The sequence below is a fragment of the Mobula birostris genome, unplaced genomic scaffold (assembly GCF_030028105.1).
Source record: "Mobula birostris isolate sMobBir1 unplaced genomic scaffold, sMobBir1.hap1 scaffold_576, whole genome shotgun sequence".
Classification (NCBI taxonomy): domain Eukaryota; kingdom Metazoa; phylum Chordata; class Chondrichthyes; order Myliobatiformes; family Myliobatidae; genus Mobula; species Mobula birostris.
The window spans coordinates 27762-55246 of record NW_027278300.1 but is presented as its reverse complement, the minus strand read 5'-3'; the positions used below and the strand labels follow the sequence as shown (position 1 = coordinate 55246).

The following is a 27485-nucleotide window of genomic DNA, read 5'->3' as shown; positions in this document are numbered from 1 at the left end:
GAGAGAAATGAACAGTCAACATTTCGGACGGAGACCCTTCAACAGGGTTCTATCAATAGATGATGCTTGACCTGCTGAGTTCCTCCTGCAGTTTGTGTGCATTTCTCTGGACTTCCAACACCTGCAGAATCTCTTGTGCTTAAGATGTAAGTCTCCATCAGCTCAACCGGCAAGATCTAGTGGTGCTGAGATTCTGATTATTTGACACGGCAGGTTATCCCGAACGGGGAGTGTGGGGCTCGTCAAGTGGAAGAAAGACCTAAGCACAGGAAGATAGCGACATCAAGGAGAAAGTGGCCCTGGACAAGAAGAATGCCAGAACAGGAAAGGAGTGACCCTGGACAAGGAAGAAAGCACTGTCACAAGATCAAAGGAGAGTAGATTGTTTGACATGGGAAACAAACAGGAAGATGTGTGCAAGGCAGTATCCATGGAGAAAGAAAGAGAATTAAAGGTTTGGGTCAGTGACTTGGATCATTGGGTTTCCCCGTCCACAAAGGAACTCTCTCTGAGAAAGAAGGGAAGTAATCTCAGGTGAGAAAGGAACTGACCCTTGGAACATTGTTCTATAATTTATGCTTCTCGTCAATGCCTTGAAGGCAATAGTTGCAATAACTGGGAGGAATTAGGGCACATTTACAGAACACAGAACTTTACCACACAATACAGTCCCTTCAGCCCACGTTGTTGAGCCAACTTGCTAAACTACTCAAAGATCAATCTAACCTGCCAACTTAACTCTCCATGTAACCTTTCACAGAAGGATTTAGTTCTTAGCAGAGGCACTTTCACAGGACCGAACAGCCAGAGGAGGGGAAATTAAATCGGAGGAAAGGGGCAAGGTTTTTGTCAGAAGTGAGATGTTAATCTTGTGTGAGGGGGAGGGAAGGTTTCAATGTCACTAGAAGTGGGAAGAATTTAAGGTAAGTAATGGAAGGTTCAATGTCCTGGTCATAGAAGAAGGTGGCTTAATACCATAGGAGGGGCAGTTTATTGTTACATGAGGAACGGTTTAATGTCATGGGAGGGGAGAAGGTTGAGTCTTTTCTTCAGAATGGAGATTTTCAGACTTTTGCCGCCCACCTTTTGATACAGAGAGTTCAGTGTAAGAATATGTAATGAGCAGCATAGGTTTACAGATTTTTATGTCAGGGCTCATCAGTATTAGCTTGGTCAGGTGTGGCAGCAGGGTTAGATACATTAGGAGCACTTAAGGAACTCTTGGATGGGCACACGGATGATGGAGAAATGGGGGGCTATGTAAGAGGGAAGCGTTAGATTGCTCTTAGAATGGCTTCAAAGGTCAGCACAGCATCTTGTGGGCCAAAGGCCCTGTATTGTGCTGTAGTGTTCTATGTTCTTCTAACAGTTTTTTCCTTCCTCATTAATATCAGTTCACATTTCCTCCAGTTACTCACGGTACATTGTTAAAATCTAAACATAGCAAAGAGCTGAGCTCGGAACCTACTCATGGAAAACAGGATCAGAGTTGCAATGGAGTTTAAATATGAAGCACATACAATTGCATTAGAAACATCATTACTTACAATCTTGCCACAAGGCTAAAGAAATATCCCTGGTACCTGCATTTACTCCATACAGGAATCTCGCCACAAGGATCATCTCAAAGGACTTTGCCATCCTGCTGAAACCCACTATTACAGCTCCCACTATTGCCACAACATTGTTGAATATCAGACTGTTCTTCCTGCAATGCAATGCATTTGATTTGAAAAGACCACGCAGCAGACCAAACACATCACAATCCTCTCACATTGACCACCACTCGCAAAGCACAACACTGCAGTGGCAGATGTTAGTAAATGAGTAAACCTACCTCAGGAAAGTAGAAGAAGGGAGGTATAAGTGCAGAAGAGAAAGTGAGGATAATACATTGTTGATAAATAACCCCTACCCCCAAGCAGGAGGAGCAGACAGCAGAAATAACTGTTGAGGAGCTGATTAGTAACAGCAGAGGCCTAAGTACGGTAGTAAGAGAACATGAAGACATCAGATCTGGAGCAAAGAACCCACTCATAATATCTGGCCCAGAGCAAAGATCCTACATATGACCCAGAGCAAGGACCCCACGCATGGATAGGACCCCACCCATAACATCCGACCCATTGCAAAGGACCCCACCCATAACATCCGATCCATTGCAAAGGACCTCACCCATAACATCCGATCCATTGAAAAGGACCCCACCCATAACACTTGATCCATTTCAAAGACATCACCCATAACATCCGACCCATTGCAAAGGACCCCACCCATAACATGCGACCCATTGCAAAGACATCACCCATAACATCCGACCCATTGCAAAGGACCCCACCCATAACATCCGACCCATTGTAAAGACCCCACCCATAACATCCGACCCATTGCAAAGGACCCCACCCATAACATCCAACCCATTGCAAAGAAATCACCCATAACATCCGACCCATTGCAAAGAAATCACCCATAACATCTGACCCATTGCAAAGACATCACCCATAGCATCTGACCCATTGCGAAGACATCACCCATAACATCCGATCCATTGCAAAGACCCCACCCATAACATCTGACCCATTGCAAAGGACCCCACCCATAACATCTGACCCATTGCAAAGACATCACCCATAACATCCGACCCATTGCAAAGACCCCACCCATAACATCCGACCCATTGCAAAGGACCCCACCCATAACATCCAACCCATTGCAAAGAAATCACCCATAACATCCGACCCATTGCAAAGAAATCACCCATAACATCTGACCCATTGCAAAGACATCACCCATAGCATCTGACCCATTGCGAAGACATCACCCATAACATCCGATCCATTGCAAAGACCCCACCCATAACATCTGACCCATTGCAAAGGACCCCACCCATAACATCCGACCCATTGCAAAGACATCACCCATAACATCCGACCCATTGCAAAGACATCACTCATAACATGCGACCCATTGCAAAGACATCACCCATAACATCCGACCCATTGCAAAGACATCACCCATAACATGCGATCCATTGCAAAGGACCCCACCCATAACATCTGATCCATTGAAAAGAACCCCACCCATAACACTTGATCCATTTCAAAGACATCACCCATAACATCTGACCCATTGCAAAGGACCCCACCCATAACATCCGACCCATTGCAAAGACATCACCCATAACATCCGACCCATTGCAAAGACATCACTCATAACATGCGACCCATTGCAAAGGACCCCACCCATAACATGCGACCCATTGCACTGGACCCCACCCATAACATGCGACCCATTGCAAAGACATCACCCATAACATCCGACCCATTGCAAAGACATCACCCATAACATCTGACCCATTGCAAAGGACCCCACCCATAACATCCGACCCATTGCAAAGACATCACCCAAAACATCCGACCCATTGCAAAGACCCCACCCATGACATCCGACCCATTGCAAAGACATCACCCATAACATCCGACCCATTGCAAAGACATCACCCATAACATGCGACCCATTGCAAAGGACCCCACCCATAACATCCGATCCATTGCAAAGGACCCCACCCATAACATCTGATCCATTGAAAAGAACCCCACCCATAACACTTGATCCATTTCAAAGACATCACCCATAACATCCGACCCATTGTGAAGGACCCCACCCATAACATCTGACCCATTGCAAAGACATCACTCATAACATCCGACCCATTGCAAAGACATCACCCATAATATCCGACCCATTGCGAAGGACCCCAGCCATAACATCCGACCCATTGCAAAGACCCCACCATAACATCCGACCCATTGCAAAGGACCCCACCCATAACATCCGACCCATTGCAAAGAAATCACCCATAACATCCGACCCATTGCAAAGACATCACCCATAGCATCTGACCCATTGCGAAGACATCACCCATAACATCCGACCCATTGCAAAGACCCCACCCATAACATCTGACCCATTGCAAAGGACCCCACCCATAACATCCAACCCATTGCAAAGACATCACCCATAACATCCGACCCATTGCAAAGACATCACCCATAACATCTGACCCATTGCAAAGGACCCCACCCATAACATCCGACCCATTGCAAAGACATCACCCATAACATCCGACCCATTGCAAAGACCCCACCCATAACATCTGACCCATTGCAAAGACATCACTCATAACATCCGACCCATTGCAAAGACATCACCCATAACATCCGACCCATTGCAAAGACATCACCCATAACATCCGACCCATTGCAAAGACCCCACCCATAACATCCGACCCATTGCAAAGACATCACTCATAACATCAGACCCATTGCAAAGACATCACCCATAACATCCGACCCATTGCAAAGACATCACCCATAACATCCGACCCATTGCAAAGACATCACCCATAACATGCGATCCATTGCAAAGGACCCCACCCATAACATCTGATCCATTGAAAAGAACCCCACCCATAACACTTGATCCATTTCAAAGACATCACCCATAACATCTGACCCATTGCAAAGGACCCCACCCATAACATCCGACCCATTGCAAAGACATCACCCATAACATCCGACCCATTGCAAAGACATCACTCATAACATGCGACCCATTGCAAAGGACCCCACCCATAACATGCGACCCATTGCACTGGACCCCACCCATAACATGAGACCCATTGCAAAGACATCACCCATAACATCCGACCCATTGCAAAGACATCACCCATAACATCCGACCCATTGCAAAGACATCACCCATAACATCTGACCCATTGCAAAGGACCCCACCCATAACATCCGACCCATTGCAAAGACATCACCCAAAACATCCGACCCATTGCAAAGACCCCACCCATGACATCCGACCCATTGCAAAGACATCACCCATAACATCCGACCCATTGCAAAGACATCACCCATAACATGCGACCCATTGCAAAGGACCCCACCCATAACATCCGATCCATTGCAAAGGACCCCACCCATAACATCTGATCCATTGAAAAGAACCCCACCCATAACACTTGATCCATTTCAAAGACATCACCCATAACATCCGACCCATTGTGAAGGACCCCACCCATAACATCTGACCCATTGCAAAGACATCACTCAAAACATCCGACCCATTGCAAAGACATCACCCATAATATCCGACCCATTGCGAAGGACCCCAGCCATAACATCCGACCCATTGCAAAGACCCCACCATAACATCCGACCCATTGCAAAGGACCCCACCCATAACATCCGACCCATTGCAAAGAAATCACCCATAACATCCGACCCATTGCAAAGACATCACCCATAGCATCTGACCCATTGCGAAGACATCACCCATAACATCCGACCCATTGCAAAGACCCCACCCATAACATCTGACCCATTGCAAAGGACCCCACCCATAACATCCAACCCATTGCAAAGACATCACCCATAACATCCGACCCATTGCAAAGACATCACCCATAACATCTGACCCATTGCAAAGGACCCCACCCATAACATCCGACCCATTGCAAAGACATCACCCATAACATCCGACCCATTGCAAAGACCCCACCCATAACATCTGACCCATTGCAAAGACATCACTCATAACATCCGACCCATTGCAAAGACATCACCCATAACATCCGACCCATTGCAAAGACATCACCCATAACATCCGACCCATTGCAAAGACCACACCCATAACATCCGACCCATTGCAAAGACATCACCCATAACATCCGACCCATTGCAAAGACATCACCCATAACATCCGACCCATTGCAAAGACATCACCCATAACATCCGACCCATTGCAAAGACATCACCCATAACATGCGATCCATTGCAAAGGACCCCACCCATAACATGTGACCCATTGACAAAGGACCCCACCCATAACATGCGACCCATTGCAAAGACATCACCCATAACATCCGACCCATTGCAAAGACATCACCCTTTATAGCCGACCCAGTACAAGGACATCACCCATTATAGCCGACCCATTGCAACAACCTGCACTGCATCCTACTCAGAGAAAAGGTTCTGACCACACAATCATGCCCAGGGCAAGGACACTCAGATCTAGAGGAAGGAGTGCACCCACACTAATACACCTACACCAGGACCCTATCCATGTAATGGAGGTCTTGTCCCGAGTATGATCGAATGAATGGGTGCCCTGTGCTTTTTGCAATGCGTATATACTGTACGCCCATGCTCTGGGTCTGATTGTATGGATGGTGACTTTTCTCCGCTTACGTTTCTTGACTTGGGTGTAATGGTATGGAGAGAGATCCTGTTGTGTGTGACCCTGTGGACAAAGCCCTTGGTTTAGGCAAAAGGAATTAGAAACAGGTTTAATATCATCGGCATATCTCGTGAAATTTGTTGTTATGCCGCAACAGTACATTGCAATACATAATAGTAAAAAATGTAAATTACAGTAAGAAGTAAATATATATTAAAAAGTTAAATAAATAGCACAAAAAGAGAAAGAAAAGTAGTGAGGTAGTGTTCATGCATTACATGTCCATTTGGAAATCTCATTGCAGAGGGGAAGAAGCCGTTCCTAAATTGCTGAGTGTGGTTCCTCAGGCTCCTGTAACTCCTCCCCGATGAGTAAAGAGCACGTCCTGGGTGATGTGGGGTCCTTAATGATGGATGTCACCTTTTTGAGGCATCACTCCTTGAAGATGTCCTGTTGTGTCACCTGCAAATTTATAAATGGCATTTGAGCAGTGCCTAGCCGCACAGTCATGGATGTAGAGAGAGTAGAGCAGTGGGCCACGCACACACCCTTGTGGTGTGCCAGTGTTGATTGTCAGCGAGGTTCCGATCTGCACAGACTGTGGTCTTCCGGTTAGGAAGTCGAGGATCCAGTTGTAGAGGGAAGTATGGGGGCCCAAGTTTTGGAGTTTTACGATCAAACCTGTAGGAATGTTTGTGTTAAACAATGAGCCGTAATCAATAAACAGCAGCCTGATGTAAGTATCAGTGTTGTCCGGGTGACCCAAGACCGCACGAAGAGCCAGTGAGATCACGCCTGCTCTAGACCTATTGAGAGAATAGGCAAGTTGCATTGGTCCAGTTCCCTGCTTAGGCAGGAGTTAATTCTAGCCATAACAAAGCACTTCATCACCGTAGATGTGAGTGCCACTGGGTGATTAGTCATTGAGGCAGCTCACTCCGATCTTCTTGGGCACTGGAATTACTGCTGCCCTTTTGAAGTAGTTGGGAACTTCTGACTGTAGCAATCAGAGATTGAAGTACCCTTGAACACCCTCGCCAGTTTGTTGGCAGGGGTTACCAGGTACACCTCGGAAAGGTGCACCCTCCTGAAAGACATTCTGAAGTCGGCCTCCGAGACAGAGATCACAGGGTCACTGATGCTGCAGGGATACCCATAGCTGTAGCTTCATTCTCCCTTTCAAAACGAGCATAAGTGGCATTGAGCTTATCTGGGAGTGAAACATCACAGCCAGTCATGGTGTTAGGTTTTGCTTTGTAGGAAGTACTAATTGCCTGCAAACCCTGACATGCATCCAATTCTGCCTCTAAGCTCAATCAGAATTGTTTTTTTTTCTCTTGAACTAGACCCCCCGTAAGTCATACGTCCTGCATCACCAGACTTGAATGCCACAGATCTAGCCCTCAGCAGACTACGAATCTCTAGGTTCATCCATGGCTTTTGATTCGGGTGTGTAGAGTATGCTCTTTTAGACACACAGGTTTTGAAGAAATCAGTGACAAGTGTAGCATATTCAATCAAACTGGAAGATGTATCCCAGATACAGTCCGGTCCACCAACTCAAAGCAGACCTGGAAGTGCTTCCCTGCCTCCCTTGTCCATATCTTCTTGGTCCCCTCTACTAGTGCTGTGGCCTTCAGTCTCTGCCTATACTCAGGGAGTAGAAGATAAAGATCTCTTTTAAAGCTTAACTTTATTTGTCATGGGGACATTGCAACATCAAAACATACAGTTTGTCTCATTTGTGTCAAATCAAACCCAAGAGGATTGTACTGGGCAGCCTGCAAGTGTTGTCATGCTTCCAGGGCCAATGTAACATGTCCACAATCACTAGCCATAACACATATGTCTGTGCAATATAGGAAGAAACCAGAGCCCTAGAGAAAACCCATCAGGATAACGTACAAACTCCTTACACTCATACCATGGAGTGAGCCTCTATCCACTCCCACACCACTCCACTCCTCCATCCACTCCACACCCCTCCACTCCTCCATCCACTCCACACCCCTCCACTCCTCCGTCCACTCCTTCACCCCTCCATCCTCTCCTTCATCCCCCCACTCCTCCATCCACTACACACCCCTCCACTCCTCCATCCTCTCCCTCATCCCTCCACTCCTCCATCCACTCCTCACCCCTCCACTCCTCCATCCACTCCACACCCCTCCACTCCTCCATCCACTCCCTCACCACTCCACTCCTCCATCCACTCCCTCACCCCTCCACTCCTCCATCCACTCCCTCACCACTCCACTCCTCCAACCACTCCATCACCTCTCCACTCCTCCACCCCTCCACTCCTCCATCCTCTCTCTCACCACTTCACTCTTCCATCCACTCCCTCACCCCTCCACTCCTCCATCCACTCCCTCACCCCTCCACTTCCTCCCTCCTCCACCCTCTCCCTTCCACTCCTCCATCCACTCCCTCACCCCTCCACTCCTCCATCCTCTCCCTCACCCCTCCACTCCTCCATCCAACACTCACTCCTCCACCTGATCTCCATTTTAATCCCACATTGCCTCCATGCAACCCTTCACCCTCTGCATTGACCATCCATCGACTCCCTCATCCAGATGTAAACATTCAAGGAAGTCAATGATCATCTCAGGCTGGAGAATGGAAACCCGTGTGAGATGGCATTGGCATCTGAAATATTTCCAGTGCGCCTCTGGAATGGGAAATTCACAATTTTAGTCCAATGTTTCTGCACAAAATCAGGCGAGCACAGACAAGGGTAGCAAGTTCTGAATGAGTCTGTTCTTACCTTCCGTATCTTGCTGCCAGATGCCCGGCAATGAATGCTCCAAAAATAGCTCCGATTGGATACATTGATACAATGATCGACCAGGTTGTTAACATTAGCTGCTCTTCCATCACAGTGCCATATCGTTCCAACCAGGTCTCATTGATAAAGTACTTAATGTACTGGAATTAGAAAGAATTGAGCTGAGATGAATATTGCACTTGTACAGTGAAATGTGTCATTTCCATTTAACAACCATTACACCCAAGAGCCACCACACTTTCAGCACCAACACAGCATGCCTGCAATACTTGACAGGATAACACAGAACACAGCAAAACAGAGCCTACCAAGCAGCAAATGCAACAATAGCAAAACGAGCCCCGTTCCTCCTTCCCACTCACCCAGCCACCCACACACAAACACAGCCCTCCAACCCCAGGGCAAGCTGAATCTAGCCTTCCACCTCCAATGGACTCTCAGATTCGCAGACGTTGGGCTTGGACTTCTCCAGCAGATTCAGGGCTCCGGCCATCGGGCCTCATCTTCAGAACTTCCAATCAATCTTTGGGCTTTGATCTTTGTTATCGATCCCAGGCTCACCAGTGAGGATCCTGAACGAGGACACCAAACTCCAGACTTACCAACCACTGGGCCTTCAACTCTGGTCTCACCAACTCACATAACACACATTAGTGCTGAGGACGAGAGTCTCTCTCTATTTTTAATACTTCCACCTTACCGCAAGCAATTGTTTTCTTGAATATCCAATCATCTAGGCAAAATGGAAAGCTCCACTTGCCTGGATGAGTGTTTCTCCTACAAGATGTTCAGTACCACCCATGAGGAAATATCCCACTTGATTGGTACATTATCCATCATCCTAGACATTCACTCCCTTCACCATGACGACATGAGAAAAAAAGATGACTGTGTTCAGCAGGATTGTATTTCTTCAGTCCTGCTAAAGGGTCCCAGCCCAAGATGTCAACTGTACTCTTTTCCATAGATACTGCCTGGCCTGCTGAGTTCCTCCAGCATGTTGTGTGCATTGCTGAACCAACTACCTACCTGTTGAAGCACAGGGAGACGTTTGAATTGAAGAAAAGCATTGCAAGAAATGGTCGAGTTTTAATAAAGGCAGAAAATGGATACATTCATGGGTTCAACAACAATGAATACCAGCTGACAATAATCATAAATAAAAGAAAGCAGAGGTGGCCATCTACATCAGAAAGATAGAAGCATTCGATTGCATACAAGATAACTGGAATATGTATAATGAGTGAATTGAACAGTATTTCACAGCAAATGGAATAGCCAATGCCAGTTTTGTTGAGTGCGATCGATGGAAGAGCAGACAGTTTGCTTAGAAGTTTGATTGCTTCAAACAGACAGACAAAAATAAATGGTCTGAACACAGGGAAGAGAAAAAGATAAAAAGTTAAGTTGTAGTTTTAAAATTGAAATAAGATTTACTGATATCGTGAACATAATGTAAGAACATTTGGAACCAAAGCCATTGTTGATTGTAGTACACTTTAGGTTTCATAAGCAGAATCAAAAGGAAGAGGGAGCCCATTTTGTTGTACTTGGCTTAACTTAAGAGATTGTCTGAGCATTGTTAATTCAACAATGGGGTTAATGATGCACTGAGGGATCTTTTAGTCTGTGAAATCTTACAGGAAAGCATTCAAAAACAGCTTTTAACTGAGGCACAACTCACATTTAAAAGAGCAGATGGAATAGCTGTATCAATGGTAACAGCAGACAGAGATGCAATTGAATTGCAGTCAAGAATAAAAATGAATGTGAACAAAGTTGCAATGTCTAGACAGAAATCAACCTAGCCAAACAACTTGTGTTACTGTTGTGGCAGAGGCTCACATACACCAAATCAATGCAGATTTAAAGGTAACAGTTGCAGAAAATGCGACAAAGTAGGACACATACAAAGAGCATGTCTGGCAGACAAAAGTAAATGGACTGCACAGGGAAGAGAAAAAGATAAAAATTCAAGGTGCAGTTTTAAAAAAGAGCGTGTTGTTGATGAAAAATCTGATAATGATGCGAGTGGCAGAGGACGGACTAGAGTTGAGATTTACAATGTGAAAATTAACACCAAGCAATATGATTTCATGAGAAGTGAACAGCCAATTAATTAAAATGGACACAGGCTTGGCTGTTCCAGTCTTTCCATAAAATGAGACTGAAACACATTTCAAAGGTATTGAAGATATCCAATTAAGGACTGCAGGAGAAGAGATAACTCCAGTGGGAACGACAATCATAACAGTGAAATAAAACAACCAACACACCACATAGAGCTTGTAAAAACAGGAGGGCCAGCATTGTGGGAACATGAGTGGCTGAGACAACTGCAACTTGATTGGAGCCCCATCCCCCACTGTTATGCCACATATCCTTTAATAGAGTCAACTGAAAGTGAATTAAGAAAGGTACTGGATGGATGATAACACTGCAGTGTTCAGGGATGGTAACTGGGAAACTCAAACATATCAAGGATCAAATAGTGTTAAATGAAAATGCCACACCCAGGTCTTGCAAAGCCTGTCCAGTTCCTTATACTATCCTTGATAAAGTAGTTAGTGAGCTAGATCTCGAGGAAGTTGAAGGAATTCTTTCCAAGGTTGAGTGGAGCCCATGGGCAATGCCGGTGGTCCCAGCAGCCAAGAAGAATGGGTTTGTCAGTATCTATGGTGATCTTAAGGTCACCATCAACCCAGTACTGGAGGCAGATCAATACCCTCTGCCCAGGATAAAGGATATCTTTGCAAACCTTTCTGGAGGAAAACACTTTAGCAAAGTGGACTTAGCTGAGGCTTACCTACTGATGGAGATGGAAGAAGGGTCCACAGTGTTTCTGATCATAAACCGTCACAAAGGGCTTATTTGTGGAGTAGCATTTGCACCTGCACTCTGACTATGGACCAAGTGATGCAAGGCTGTCCAGGTACTGTGCTACCTGAATCACGTTGTTGTTGCTAGTCAGGATGACAAGGAAAATCTCTGACATTTCAAGAGAGTGTTAAAAAGATAAGAAGATTATGCGCTCAGAGCACGCGGCAGCAAGTGTGAATTTATTAAACCAAGCGTCACTTCCTGGGGTCACACCATTGACGCACAAGCATTACGCAAGTGTACTGAGAAAATTTAAGCAGTGGTGGATGACCTAAGGGCAAAGAACACGTCATAGTTGCAGTTGTTGTTTGGATTTGTCAATCACTATAACAAGTTCCTGCCAAACCTGGCTTCTGTGTTCCACTCCTTGAACTCTTTATTACAGATTAGGAAAAAAATGGTAATGGACAAAGCACTGTGAGGTGTCTTTCCAAAAGGTGTAAGAAATGGTGACGTCAGACACTGTACTCACACATTATGATCCACATCGTCCAGTGAAGCTTGCCATGAACTGTTTGGGATCCTAACACTTCCAGAAGAAAGGTACCCAGAGCTGCCAGAACCACTTCTTGCAGTCCAGAGTCAAATCCTACAACCATCATGGAGGCCCCAGAAACTGAGAATGTTTCACATCCACGTCTCTCCTGCCAAGCAAAGTGACCCTCAGCCCACCCCCCACCACCCATCAGGAAAGACATTATCCACAAGAGTAAGAAAGCCTTCGCAGTGATTAAATCTTTAGGCCTGAATGGGACAACTTAAAATTGCTATGCTGAAGATGTCTATATAATAGTTGTATTATATAGTATATTGTATACACGGTATATATTTATATAAGTTAAGATGCATTCTATATTGAGTTGGAGTTTACAGTTAAGCAGGGAGGACTGTTGTGTATTTCACCTGGAGTATTGTGTGCAGTTTTGGTCTCCAGGGTTAAGGAATGACATCCTGGCTGTGGAGGAGGTGCAGCGTAGGTTCACTAGGTTAATTCCTGGGATGTCAGGACTGTCTTACGCAGAGAGGTTAGAGAGACTGGGCTTGTACACGCTGGAGTTAAGGAGATTGAGGGGGGATCTGATTGAGACATATAAGATTATTAAGGAATTGGACAAGATAGGGCAGGAAATATGTTCCAGATGCTGGGAGAGTCCAGTACCAGAGGGCATGGTTTAAGAATAAGGGGTAGGTCATTTAGGACAGAGTTGAGGAGGAACTTCTTCTCCCAGAGAGTTGTGGAGGTGTGGAACACCCTGCCTCAGAAGGCAGTGGAGGCCAATTCTCTGGATGCTTTCAAGAAGGAGCTAGATAGGTATCCTATGGAGAGGGGAATCAAGGGTTATGGGGACAAAGCAGGAACCGGGTATTGATAGTAGATGATCAGCCATGATCTCAGAATGGTGGTGCAAGCTCGAAGGGCCGAATGGTCTACTTCTGCACCTATTGTCTATTGTCTAATATGTTAGTAATATAGTAAATATATTGTTTAATTAAGGATCCTTTACGTAAATATTTCCTTAGGAGTTACAGTATCTGTAACAATATGTGAATGGCATGATTCATTATGCTGTCACGCCATACACGTGTGCCTCGCTTAAAAAAAATCAAACTTGACATGTTATCTCCATGCTCCTACCTTTTACTTTCAATTAGTTTTTATGCCTTAGAGTTTCAAAACATAACAAAGAGCCTGTGAGACAACAAGGACAGTCTTGATTTATGCTGCCATGACATATGCTTACAAAGAAACTACAGGATGACAGAACTAGCTATGCTTCAAGTTACTGAAAATCTACTGAGCATATACAAATATATAGCACAAGCTAGCATAAAGAAAGAAAAACTACAAGAAAAATAACAATATAGACTCCACTCCAGCATTCCTCTACGACAGCCCAGGCTAGTTCATTGACGCCTCCTAGATCTGTCTCTCTCCCCTAACACCAAGAGTGCCAGGAGCACGTTACAGGTATATTCTATAATTTCTCCTCTGGCTCACAGGTCACCCTGACTTGTCAATTCAGTATATAGTCATTCCTTCTGTTGTGTATTTAATATTTCAGTAAAATTTGAGAAATCTTCCATATACTGTAATTCATTGCGGGTTTTATGTAAAAGTATGTGAATTGCATACCATGTGATATGCACACGTCTCGCTTAAAGTGAATTCGAAATTAGACTCTCATTTCTAACTCCCATATCTTCCATTCAATCAGTTTAACATTCTGAAGCTACAAAGCATAACACTGGCGAGGAGGTATTTTTAAAGCACACCCGAGACGACTACCGACCTATTGAACTGCAGCAAGACACTCGAACTAAAAAATAATACAGCACATCACGTGCAGAGATGGTTGAGTTAAAAATAAAAGCAGCCCAGCATGTGTTCTTCAGAAGGGAAGAAACGATTGAGTTTAAAAAAACAGAAGAATTCATGGGTTCATAAACAATGGGTACCAGGTGATAATAATCATTAAAAATGCAGATATAGCCGGCTACGTCAGAAAGATTGGCTCATGTAATTCCACAAGAGATAACAGGCTGTTATCTGGGTATACTGAGATAATGATCCCTGGTATAATTAGTATAAACAAAGGATTATGAATTAAATAGCATCACTTCACATTCCCTCCAAATCAGTCAGCATCCTGACTTAGACACAGTCACTGTTCTTTCATCACTGCCAGAAATTCCCCTTTTTAACATTGTCAGGAGAAAATCATCATCACAACTAGAGCAGTGGGTTCAGTGGTAGGGCTTTTAATTGTACAACAAAATGAGAATTTGACCAAATTACCAACCTCTCCAAACTCTGCCCTCATGTCAGGAACAAGCCATTTATCCTGCAGGATCCCAAAGGGTTGAATGGCCTCCCCTTGTCCTCCTGTGCCTTAACACCTCCAACGTATTAAGATAAATGGAGGGAAATTTTAAATAAATATCACAGCACTGAAACTTCTGATTAATTGTGCCCTGACATTCCTGGAATTTTGCAGAGATTTTTGCACACTTGCAACATTGAAATAACACGGACCTGCCACTCCATGCAAGCAAGTTGTCTTTAAAGCCTAGGGACTGGCAAAGGAGATGTGATTCTTTTTGTGATTTCTATAAATGATTTGGATGAGGAAATGGGAGGATGGGTTAGTAAGTTTGCAGATGACACAAAGGTTGGTGGAGTTGTGGATTGCATAGAAGGTTGTCATAGGTTGCAACGAAACATTGACAGGGTGCAGGGCTGGGCTGAGAAGTGGCAGGTGGAGTTCAATCCGGGAAAATGTGAAGTGGTTCACTTTGGAAGGTCAAACTTAAAGGCATAGTACAGGGTGAATGGCATGATTCTTAGCAATGTTGAAGAACAGAGGGATCTTCGGGTCCGCGTCCAAAGATGCTGTGCAGTTTGATAGGCCTATGGTGTGTTGGCCTTTGTTAAGTCAGTGGATTGAGTTCAAGAGCCAAGAGGTAGTGTTGTGCCTCTATACAGCCCGGTGTGTTCAATTCTTGTTGCCTCATAATAGGGATGCTGTGGAAGCATTAGAGGGGGTGCAGAGACAGTTCATCAGGATGTTGCCTGGATTGGAGGGCATGTCTTTTGAGGAAAGATTGAGTGAGCTAGAACCTTTCTCTGTGGAGCAAAGGACGATGTGAGCTGACTTGATGGAAGTGTATGAGATGATAAGAAGCATAAATCAAGTGGCTATCCAGAGGCTTTCCCAGGGTGGAAATGAGAGGGCATCATTTTAAGGTGATTGGAAGAAAGTATAGGGGGGAGTGTTAGAGTGACGCTTCTTACACAAAGAGCGGTGAGTGCATAGAGGGGCCCTGATGGTAGAGGCAGATACATTAGGGGTTTTTAAGAAACTATTAGACAGGTGCTTGAATGATAGAAAATAGAGGGCTGTGTAGGAGGAAAGGGTTAGATTGATGTTAGCGTAGGTTGAAAAGGTCATGGGCTGAACTGTGCTGTAACGTTTGATGTTCTATGCTCTAAGAGTGGACCAGGTCCTTAATAAACTGCACCTTACCAATGAGTCAATGCCATTGCATTGTCCCTTACTAATAAGCAATAATAAGGCAGGTCTACTCACAATTGATGGTGCGTTAATGAGGGACATATTGAGACCATGCTGAAATATTCCTCCCATCCCTGTGGCAATGATCAGCAGCAGGAGAACCTTCAGATGGAACTATATGTGGAGAAAGTATCATTATTCATAAATGTAGCCATTGTAGGAATTAACATTCATACTTGCTGAAAGATACTGAGCTCATTTGATCTCATATTTCTATAATACCAACCGTGACCGATTTCTATTAGAGCATCTTCTATGATGCCATGGGTCTTTGGTCTTGCCCTTCTTTATATTTCCTGGCAACACATTTTAGATGCTGATCAGGATTTGTTTCCCAGCAAAGGCCCAGATTTAACTTACTGATGATGTTAAGTACCCGAGATCATTTTACCATCTCTTACACAATCTCTCTGCTATATGAACATCTGGATCTTGAAAAATTCGCTTGGGAATAATAAAAGCAAGAGTCTCATTTGGATCCTTAAAGCTACGCTGTGACTGATCAGTGTCTCCATTCCATTTTTCTGCCTTAGTTCCTTATCCCTTGATGACCCAACTCTGCAAAACAAAACATCCTCTCAACTCTGAAAGACCCAATGGGCAGAGCATCCACAGCTTTTATTGGGAAGAGAATTACAAATTCCTGTGAAATTATATCTGGTGGAACTGCTTTCTGGTTTCATTTCAAAGACCATCTCTAATTTTAAGATTTGTCAGCTTTATATGAAGGTGATTATAGGTTATTCGTGTTTCACTTCTGGTTAATGTTCAGCCTGAGCAAGAAATGATTATCTAAGTTGCAAAGAGTGGTTCACCCCTCCATGTATAAGTCTTCAGAAATCCCTTCCCTTTGTCCTTTGATCCCTCTTTTGCCCATTAGAAATAAAAATGAGGAACATCATTGTTGGTATACAGAATATTACAGTTTTTATAATTATAATCCATGCTTCTAGTTAGGAGCAGGACAGGTTATTTGTGAGATAAAATCCTCAAATGCCATGATGAGACCACTCTCAGGTTGGAGGAGCTACACCTCATATTCCATCTGGGTAGTCTCTGACTTGTTGGCATGGACGTCGATTCCATTAATTTCTTCCCCACCCCTCTTTCAGCCCTTTACCCCTACCACTCTACCCTGGTGGTGGGGGAAGTTAATGTTTAGAGTGACTGATGAGGCACCAGTTGAGCATGATGTCCCATCCTGAATGGTGTGGAGGTCCTCAGGAGTAGCTGAGGGTGCTTTCATCCAGGCAGCCGGAGTATAATCTATCACACTCCACACTTTGGACATGAGGCATCAGGGAACAAATTACTCAGCCCCTGACCTGTTCTTGAAGTATCGTGTGATTTGGCCAGTTTAACTCCTGGTCATTGACAATGGCAATGGATTGAATGTTAAGGGTAGATGATTAAGATCAGTTCTGTCAGAGATGGTCTTTATCAAGTGCCTCTGGGGTATGCAGATTTAGAGAAGGTGCAGAGGAGATCTACCAGGATGCTGTCAAGACTGGAAAACATGTCTTATGAGCATAAATTGAGTGGGCTAGGGATTTTCTTTCTAGAATAAAGTTGGTGACTTGATCCAGATGTACGAGATGATAATAGAAGCATAGATCAAATGGATGGTCAGAAACTTTTTTCCCAGGGCAAAAATAGCTAATATAAGGGGCATAATTTTAAGGTGATTAGAGGAAAGTATAGGGGGGATATCAGTGGTATGCTTTTTATACAAAGAGTGGCATGTGTGTGGAATGCCCTGTCAGGAGTGATGGCAGAGGCAGATACACTAGGGACATTTAAGAAATTCTAGGTGGTAGGCACATGAATATGGATGATAGAAAAATGGAGGGAAGGGTGGGGTAGGTTAAAAGGTCAGCACAGTATAATGGGCCAAAGGGCCTGTACTGTGCTGTAGTGCCGTAAGGTGTAATTTAGCAGTCCAAGCCTAACCACTGTCTAGATGCATGAAAGCATGTTCTGCTTCATTTGCTGAGGAATTCAGAATGGAAATAAATATTATGCAATCTCCAGCTTTCTCCTGACCTTCTGATCATTGCAGAAGAGCTGAAATGGTTGATCGCAGGACACTGCCTTCTGGGTTGTGATAAATGATCTCTGACAACGCAGCCAACTGACTCCATGAAGAGTACAACTCCAGTCGCTGGAGTGGTTCTGCTGAGGCACCTTAGTGCCACACTTGTCAGATGGTATGTTGGCATCAAGAGCTGTTACTCCAGTCTCACCTCAGTAAGTCATCGCTTTGGTTGACACCTGGTCCACGACTGTGATAGTCAGCAGCCGAATGGTCTGTGTGAAAGTCCAGCAGGGCATCAGCGATCCAGCCAACATGAGTAATGACCATTCAAGAGAAGTGGTGATGGCAGTTTCTACCAGATTGCAGATGATTAAGAGAAGACTGGTCAGGTGCTGGGGAACTTCACTAGACTTGTTCTGGTTTTGGACAACAGCGCATGTTTGGGCTATTTTCCATGTTGTGCAGTAGAACAGACTGGCTAGAAGCACAGTTAATTTTGGAGGACAGAATCATAAACTGAAGAACTTTCCAGTTAGTAAGTCCCAAAGTAGAACAGCATATAGCAGTGACAGACTGCAAGCAGACACTGCTGGAGCCTTCATCCAATCTTCTGACCTGTATCTTGCATCTTCTGACTTGTATATACAAACCTCCAAAAAGTAGCCTAGATGTGGGATGTGAATTACCATGGGAGAAAGAAAAGGCATGCAATAAAGACAATGTTATGATAGTCATGGGGGATTTCAGTATGCAGGTGAATTGGGAAATCAGCCGGATCCCAAGACAGGGAATTTGTAGAACGCAGAAGAGATGTTTTTTTAAGAGCAGCTTATGGTTGAGAGCACTAGGGGAATGGCAATTCTGGAATGGATGTTCTATAATGAACCAGCTTGGATTAGGGAGCTTCAGGAAAAGGAACTTTTAGGGGACAGTGATCATAGAATGACAGAATTCTCCTACATTTTGGGAGGGAGAAAATAAAGTCAGGTGTATCTGTATCACAATGGAGTAAAGGGAATTGCAGAGGCATTAGAGAGGAACAGGCCAAAGTTGACAGGAAGGGGACGCTATCAGGAATGATGGCAGAACAGCGGTGGCTGGAGTTTCTGGGAGCAACTCGGTGGATGCAGGATAGATGCATCTCAAAGATGAAGGAGTATTCTATAGGGAAGATGGAGCCACCGTGGCTGGCATGGGAAGTCAATATCAGCATAAAAGCAAAAGAGAGAGCATATAATATAGCAAAAGTTAGTGAGAAGTTTTAGAATTGAGAAGTTTTAAAAAAATAACAAAAGGCAACTTAAATGTCATAAGGAGAGAAAAGATGAAATATGAAGTTAAGATAGCCAATAATATAAAAAGGATACCTAAAGTTTATTCAGATGTATAAAGAGTAAAAGAGAGGTTAGAGTAGATATCAGACTGCTGGAAAATGAAGCTGGACAGGTAGTAATAGTGGACAAAGAAATGGCAGATGAACATAATAAGTATTTTGCATCAGTTTTCACTGTGGAAGACACCAGCAGTATGCCAGAATTTCAAGAGTGACAGGGGGCAGAAGTGAGTGTTGCTACTAGTAGGGAGGAAGTGCTTGGGAAGCTGGGAGGTCTGAAGGTAGATAGGTCACCTGTACCAAATGGACTACCTTCAGGGTTCTGAAAGAGGTAGCTGAAGAGCTTGTGGAGTCATTGTCAATTGTCTTTCAAGAATCTCTAGATTCTGGAATGGTTCTGGAGGACTGGAAAATTGCAAATGTCACTCCACACTTTAAGAAGGGAGGGAGGCAAAAGAGAGGAAATTATAGGCAAGTTAGCCTAACTTCAGTGGTTGGGAAGATGTTGGAGTCCATTAGTAAGGATGAGGTTTCAGGGTACTTGGAGGCATGCGATAAACTAAGCCAAAATCAAAATGATTTCCTTCAGGGAAAATCTTAACTGACAAATCTGTTGGAATTCTGTGAGTAAATATGCAGGATAGACAAATGAGAGCCAGTAGGTGTTGTTTACTTGGATTTTCAGACAAGGTGTCGCATATGATGCTGCTTAACAAGTTAAGGGCCCATAATATTACAGGAAAGATACTAGCATGGATAGAAAGATTGGCTGACTGGCAGGAGGCAAAGATTGGGAATGAAGGGAGCCTATTCTGGTTGGCTGTATGTGAGTAGTGGTGTTCTGCAGGGGTCGGTACTGGGACCAGTTCTTCTCACTTTATATCTCAATAATTTGGATGACAGAATTGTTACCAAGTTTCCGGACATTACAAAGGTAGGTGGAGGGACAGGTAGTGTTGAGGAAGCAGGGAGTTTGCAGAAAGACTTAGACAGATTGAGAGAACGGGTAAAGAAGTGGCAGATAGAATATTGTGTAAGGAAGTGTATGGTCATGCACTTTGGTAGAAGAAATATTTTCTCAATGGGGAAAAACATCAAAAATCAGAGGTGAAAAAGGACTTGGGAGTCCTCGTGCAGGATCCCCTAAAGGTTAACCTGCAGTTGAGGTGGTGGTAAGGAAGGCAAATCCAATGCTAGAATTCATTTCGAGAATGTGAATCTGAATCTGAATCTAAATCTGAAGCTGAATCCGAATCTGAAGCTGAATTTGAATCTAAAGCTGAAGCTGAATCTGAATCCAAAGCTGAATCTGAAACTGAATTCGAAGCCGAATCTGAATCCAAAGCAAAGCTGAATCCTAATCTGAAGCTCGATCTGAATCTGAATCCGAATCCGAATCTGAATCCAAACTGAACTGGTGCTGGGACTTCTTTTAAGGAATGCCATGGTTATTATAGTGGTTCACACCACGTGCAGAGCTCCACACCAGAAAAGTTTTCTCTGGGCTTCCCCCTTAGGTCGCCAAGCACCCCATGTGAAGAGATGTTGGGCAATAAATGGCAACCTGAGCAATGCCACCCACAGACCAGGAATGAACATGTGAACTCAACATTAGCAAAATTCCATTGCATCTTCATAAAAAAACAGCTCAGCTTAGCCACACTTCCACAGTCAATGTTCTATCCTATGATGAAAGTTGCCTTCCTGATGATGCAATTAGCAGTGTTACTATTTTTTTTTATCAACATACCAATCATGGTCAAAATGCAGGAATATTGTGAGGAATATGAAGAGAACATGTCAAAATACCAGGCAGTGTACAAAATACAGCTGAGATGTTCAGAAAGTGCCAAGAGGGTGCACACTATGTCAAATGCTATGCAAATGTCCAAACCACCAGTTGATTAAATGATAGAATCACAGAATTGTCAGCACAGAAGCAAGCCCTACGAGCCTAGCTCACCCATGACAACCATAATGCCTATCAGAATCACCCCATTTGCACACACAGCTTTGATTGACATGTTTCAATATTTCATACTGACAATAAGCTAAACTGCAAGCACTTGACAGCCAGACTTTGGAAGCCCTGGAGCAAATTGTTAATGGGAAGACGGCAATGAAGAGAGAGTCTCCCTTCCTAAAGAGTGGCTTGTGGGTGGCTGGGAGAGGGCACGTGTGGTTTGGTATACAACGGTGGACTTTAACGGATTTGCTGAGCATTTTAGACGGCGCGCTCTGCAGACGCTGTGCGATGCTGGTGGAGGGAGGGAATGGTTGAGAGAGCTCCAGGCCTGCACTGCCCTTATCCTACAAGTGGAGAATATTCCAACATTTCCCTGCCTTGCGTCTCACAGATGGCGGAAAGGCTCTGAGGTGTAAAGAAATGTCACTCACCACAGGATACCCAACCCCTGACCTGCTCTTGTCGCCACAGGATTAATGTGGCTGCACTGGTTGAGTTTCTGGTCAGTGGTGACGCCAGGGTACTGAAGGTGGGTAACTCGGGGTTGACCTCCATTGTGTTATGGTTGGCTGTTGTCGGACATCAGGGTAGTTTGGATATTACTTGCTACTTCTCAGCACATGTCCAAAATCCCAATTCAGATAAGAGACTGCAGATGTATCTCCTCTGGATCTTTCTCCATACACATATTCACCTTCCTTTGGACAATATGTGGTAAGTGCAGGAGCTAGATTAATGGCATTGCTTTTTTACCGATAGTCCCATTTTTCATGGATTCTCCATAAGAAATGCTTTAGTGTGGGACAAAAGGGAAAAACAAGTGTAAGACAATGGGAAAGGTCAGAGGAGTGACTGAATTGTTAGATAGCCAGTACAGTACAAGTATAATGGGCCAAGTTGCCTCTCAAATTGTATTTACACACTCTACTAGGTACACCTGTGTATCTGCTTGTTAATGTAAATATCTAATCAGCCAAACATGTGGCAGCAAGTCAAAGCATATAAGAATGCAGACATGGTCAAGAGGTTCAGTTCTTGTTCAGACAAAACATTAGACGGAGGAATAACCGTGATCTAAGTGATTGTGACTGTGGAATGATTGTTGGTGCCAGATGGGGTGGTCTGAGTATTGCAGAAACTGTTGACTTTCTGGGATTTTCATGCTCAAAAGTCTCTAGAGTTTACAGAGAATTGTGTGAATTACAAAAAAAATCCAGTGAGCAGCATTTCTGTGGGCTGATAGGAAGGTGACAGTAACTGAAATAACCACACATTACAACAGTGGTGTGCAGAAGAGTGTCTCTGAAACCACAACATGTCAAACCTTGGAATGGACAGACTAAAGCAGCAGGGGACCACACCTGTACCTAATAAAGAGGCCACCGAGTGTGCTTCTGGGAATCCAGCTGCAATACAGATTGAATTTTCAATATTCTACACGCTCCAAGTTTAATTAGAAGAGATTAAAACTAGTGCATACTGTGCATGAATAAGAAAGAAACAATCAGCTTCGAGAAATAACAATGGAACGCACAGGTGTGGAAAACATTGGAAGTGCATTCTTTTCCCACGAAGTGACTTTTATGATATAGTGTATTTTATAACATAGTGTATTCAGTGTAGTTCTCTGAATTTATATCACACAGATACGATGAGAGATGAAGCCAAGGTCAGTGCATGAATAAGTAATCCCTGGGTAGGTGGGTGAGGGGGTGTCACCACATGCTGGTCCCTGTTCGTTCATCCCATTGCTACACGGGCAGGGAAAGACTGACATAAAACCAGTTAGCTACTTCAATTAATAATTCCTTTACAGGTGCTTTGGACTGTAAGGTGATTGCCTTTGACTTGGCAGATTTAATGTCCTAGTCCACTTTCATAAGTGACTATGGAATGATCAGCTGAATGGTGGGCGGATGGAAATGAACAAATCCTTTGTGCTGTTGTCCGTGGGAAATGTGACCACCTAAGCAGTTAACTTGCTTTCAATAACAAGAACAGATGGACTGGAGATTACATAAACACACCTTGCAAGTTAATACTTATGAGGAAGTGGTAAACAAAGTTGAATAGTAAAAGGAACTAGTTAGCGGAGCTTTTATTAAGATCACGATTCAACCTTATACTTTGAACATTCAGCTCTTGACAGTTTGGAGTACAATCCAGTGATTTTAATTATTCTTCTCCCAACATTACCCTCTGTCTGTTTACTTGGACTCAGTAATCTGAACTCATTTCTTTTGGAGCGAGACTGATTTATGCCAATGAGCATGCCATAAAAGATTCAAAGTACTACAAGAGAAAAAGACATTTGAATTTACATGGTATTTATGTCACAAAGATATCCCAAAGTGTTACTGCCATTGTAAGAGGAGATGAAACAAATACAACAAACTTCCACAACAAGCACATGAACCAATCACATCTTGCCAACATACACAAAATGCTGGAAGAACTCAAGTCAGGCAGCATCTATGGAAGGGAGTAATTAGTCAACCTTTCCAGCTGAGACCGTTCATCAGGATGACTCTGTTTAATTCCCTCCATAGGTGCTGCCTGACCTGCTGAGTTCCTCCAGTAATTTTTGTGTGATCTTTAGCATCTGCAGAATCTCTCTGTCTACATTGTTCTGATGTTCTGTATTGATCTGACTCCAGGCTCTCTGGCCCTCTACCATCAAGCATTTATCTCCACAAAACCCATTTCCTATAGCACTTAGTCCATTAATTCCTTTGCTTTGGGATTGGGGGATTTAGGGTTTTTTTTTCCTTCAACAACTCAATATAAAAACATCCAATGGAACTGATGGGAATGTTTGGATGAATGGGAATCCGTGGCAGTTAAGGAGTTAAGGAAGTAAGGTTTTGGATGAAGTTTTGTGTCGGCTAATGAGATGTGTATTTGGTTCATTTAGATATGTCTTAAATGTTGAGAGAGCAGCTGCCACTGCCACACTGAAGCTCGATATAATATTATTTTTACCATGGTTAATTAAAAATCACAAGAGACAAATGCAATTACATTTTGGTTTGAAAATGAAATACCCTGAATATGATGCGGAACTATTCCAAATAGAACAGTCAATGTATTAGGTTGTAAATTAATTTTCAAAGCTTTAGAAATTGTAGAAAATAAAGATTTCCAAAAAGATTTCAACGAGGGACATGACCAGAACATACGTGACAAAGTATCTACTTCATATTTGCACCTATCACAGTAATTATCTTTACTAGGAAATATTTTGGATAGCCTTTCCTTTGTTAAATAATAGCGATGAACAATTTTAAACTGAATTAAACAATGATTGGCACATATTGAAGAAGAATTAACCATTTTCAAAACTCGCGACCAGTCTTCATTAACAGAAGTCATATTAAGTTCTCTCTTCCGATCTTACTTAATCTTTAGTGAGAGGTTATCTTTCTGTAGTAAAAATAAATTACAAATTCTACCAATGGAACCTCTCACTAAGGGATTCATATTCAAAATAGTGTCCAACAAATCAGATTCTTGCATATATGGAAACGTAGAAATATATTTTTGTAACATGTCTGACCTGTAAATATTGCAAGAAATATAATTGCATTCGTCACATTGTTGGCAAGAAGAGCTATTTTACTGAAGTGGAAAGATACCTCTGCTCCTACACTAACTCAATGGTTTTCATAGTCATAGTCATAGTCATACTTTATTGATCCCAGGGGGAAATTGGTTTTTGTTACAGTTTCACCATAAATAATAAATAGTAATAGGACCATAAATAGTTAAATAGTAATATATAAATTATGCCGGTAAATTATGAAATAAGTCCAGGACCAGCCTATTGGCACAGGATGTCTGACCCTCCAGGGGAGGAGTTGTAAAGTTTGATGGCCACAGGCAGAAATGACTTCCTATGGCTCTCTGTGCTGCATCTTGGAGGAATGAGTCTCTGGCTGAATGTACTCCTGTGCCCACCCAGTACATTATGTAGTGGATGGGAGACATTGACCAAGATGGCATGCAACTTAGACAGCATCCTCTTTTCAGACACCGCCGTGAGAGAGTCCAGTTCTGTCCCCACAACATCACTGGCCTTACGAATGAGTTTGTTGATTCTGTTGGTGTCTGCCACCCTCAGCCTGCTGCCTCAGCACACAACAGCAAACATGATAGTACTGGCCACCACAGACTTGTAGAATATCCTCAGCATCGTCCAGCAGATGTTAAAGGACCTCAGTCTCCTCAGGAAATAGAGACGGCTCTGACCCTTCTTGTAGACAGCCTCAGTGTTCTTTGACCAGTCCAGTTTATTGTCAATACGTATCCCCAGGTATTTGTAATCCTCCACCATGTCCACACTGACCCCCTGGATCAAAACAGGGGTCACCGGTACCTTAGCTCTCCTCAGGTCTACCACCAGCTCCTTAGTCTTTTTCACATTAAGCTGCAGATAATTCTGCTCACACCATGTGACAAAGTTTCCTACCGTAGCCCTGTACTCAGCCTCATCTCCCCTGCTGATACATCCAACTATGGCAGAGTCATCCGAAATCTTCTGAAGATGACAAGACTCTGTGCAGTAGTTGAATTCCAAAGTGTAAATGGAGAAGAGAAAGAGAGACAAGACAGTCTCCTGTGGAGCCCCAGTGCTGCTGATCACTCTGTCAGACACACAGTATTGCAAGCACACGTACTGTGGTCTGCCAGTCAGGTAATCAAGAATCCATGTTACCAGGGAAGCATCCACCCGCATCGCTGTCAGCTTCTCCCCCAGCAGAGCAGGGCGGATGGTGTTGAACGCACTGGAGAAGTCAAAAAACATGACCCTCACAGTGCTCGCTGGCTTGTCCAGGTGGGCGTAGACAAGTAACGTTATGTCTTAGTTTGGAAAAAAATCAGTAGAACTTTTGATCCCCAATTTGATTTTGAGAGAAGGTGGGGCTCTTTTGCGAAATATTATCATTTAATTTGAATCAATTTACGTGGTTTCCTTCCAATTTTATGTTATATAAATGTGATTTGGTGGTTGTTGATTTCTTTTTCTTTATATATATAAATGATTGTAAGATGTATCGCTCCAGGAGTTGGTTCCTAATGGGTTTTTTTCCTCTTTCTTTTGTTTTATAGCTAGTGGGTTTTTTTTAGTTAGCTGGGGTTTTCTTTTTTCCTTCTTTTTCTTTTATAATTTTTTTTTCCATTAGCATATATATGGGTTTTTTCTTTAGCTTTATTAATTATATATATACTAATTTGCTGAATCTCTATTTTATAGCTGTAGAAGATTATATTAATAAAAAGATTTTAAAATGAAATGAAAAATCACAAGAGACATTTTGTCAAAGCATTTCCAGCAACAAAAGAATGATGCCCAGTAACCTTGTGCGCTGGGATGACTAGAATGGAGAGAGAGATAATCTCCCACACACGGACAGGCCTTCACAGGTAGATTTTTATTCCGATATCCTAGGCCACTGCTTCAAATAATTTATTTTTATGTATATTCTCAACATGGTGAACTGATTAATAGACAGAAGCACCAATATTGTTGCTGGTTTCAACAAGACCTTTTCATTGTCACAGTCACAAAGTTGAGGACATGTTTTGAGGTATTGAGGTGATAATTATCAACCTTGAAGTGGATGGTTTACAGTGAGAGAGATATTAAGATATGAAAACATTTCTAATCCAAAAAAATAATAGATACATAGCTAGTACTTCTCCCAGGGTTGAAATGTCTGGATACTAGAGGGCATGTGGATAAGGGAGGAGGAAGAAATTTCAGAAGAGGTGTGTGAGCAAGTATTTTCACACAGACAATGGTGGGTGCTGGGAATGTGTTGCCGGGGTGACACAGGAGGCAAATCTGATCATTGTGTTTAAGAGGTTCTGAAGTAGGCACATGATTGTGCAGAGAATGGAGGGATACAGACATTGTTTAAGCAGAAGGGATTAATTTAGCTAGGTGTTTAACTACCACCTTGAGCTCAGCGTAAAATTGTGGGCAGAGGGCCTGTTGTATAGTCATAAATCACTACAGCCAGAAACAGGCCCTTCGGCCCATCTAGCCCATGGTGAACTATTATGCTGCCTGCTCCAATCGACTTTCACTTGGACCTCCAGTGCCCTTGCACCCATGTACTTATCGGAATTTCCCAAATGTTAAAATCAAACCCACA

General features: G+C 43.4%; 1 pseudogene; it reads right to left on the bottom strand.

Moving 5' to 3' along the window:
- Positions 1 to 27485, bottom strand: part of LOC140193376 (solute carrier family 2, facilitated glucose transporter member 11-like) — an 80808-nt pseudogene that overhangs the window by 33912 nt on the left and 19411 nt on the right.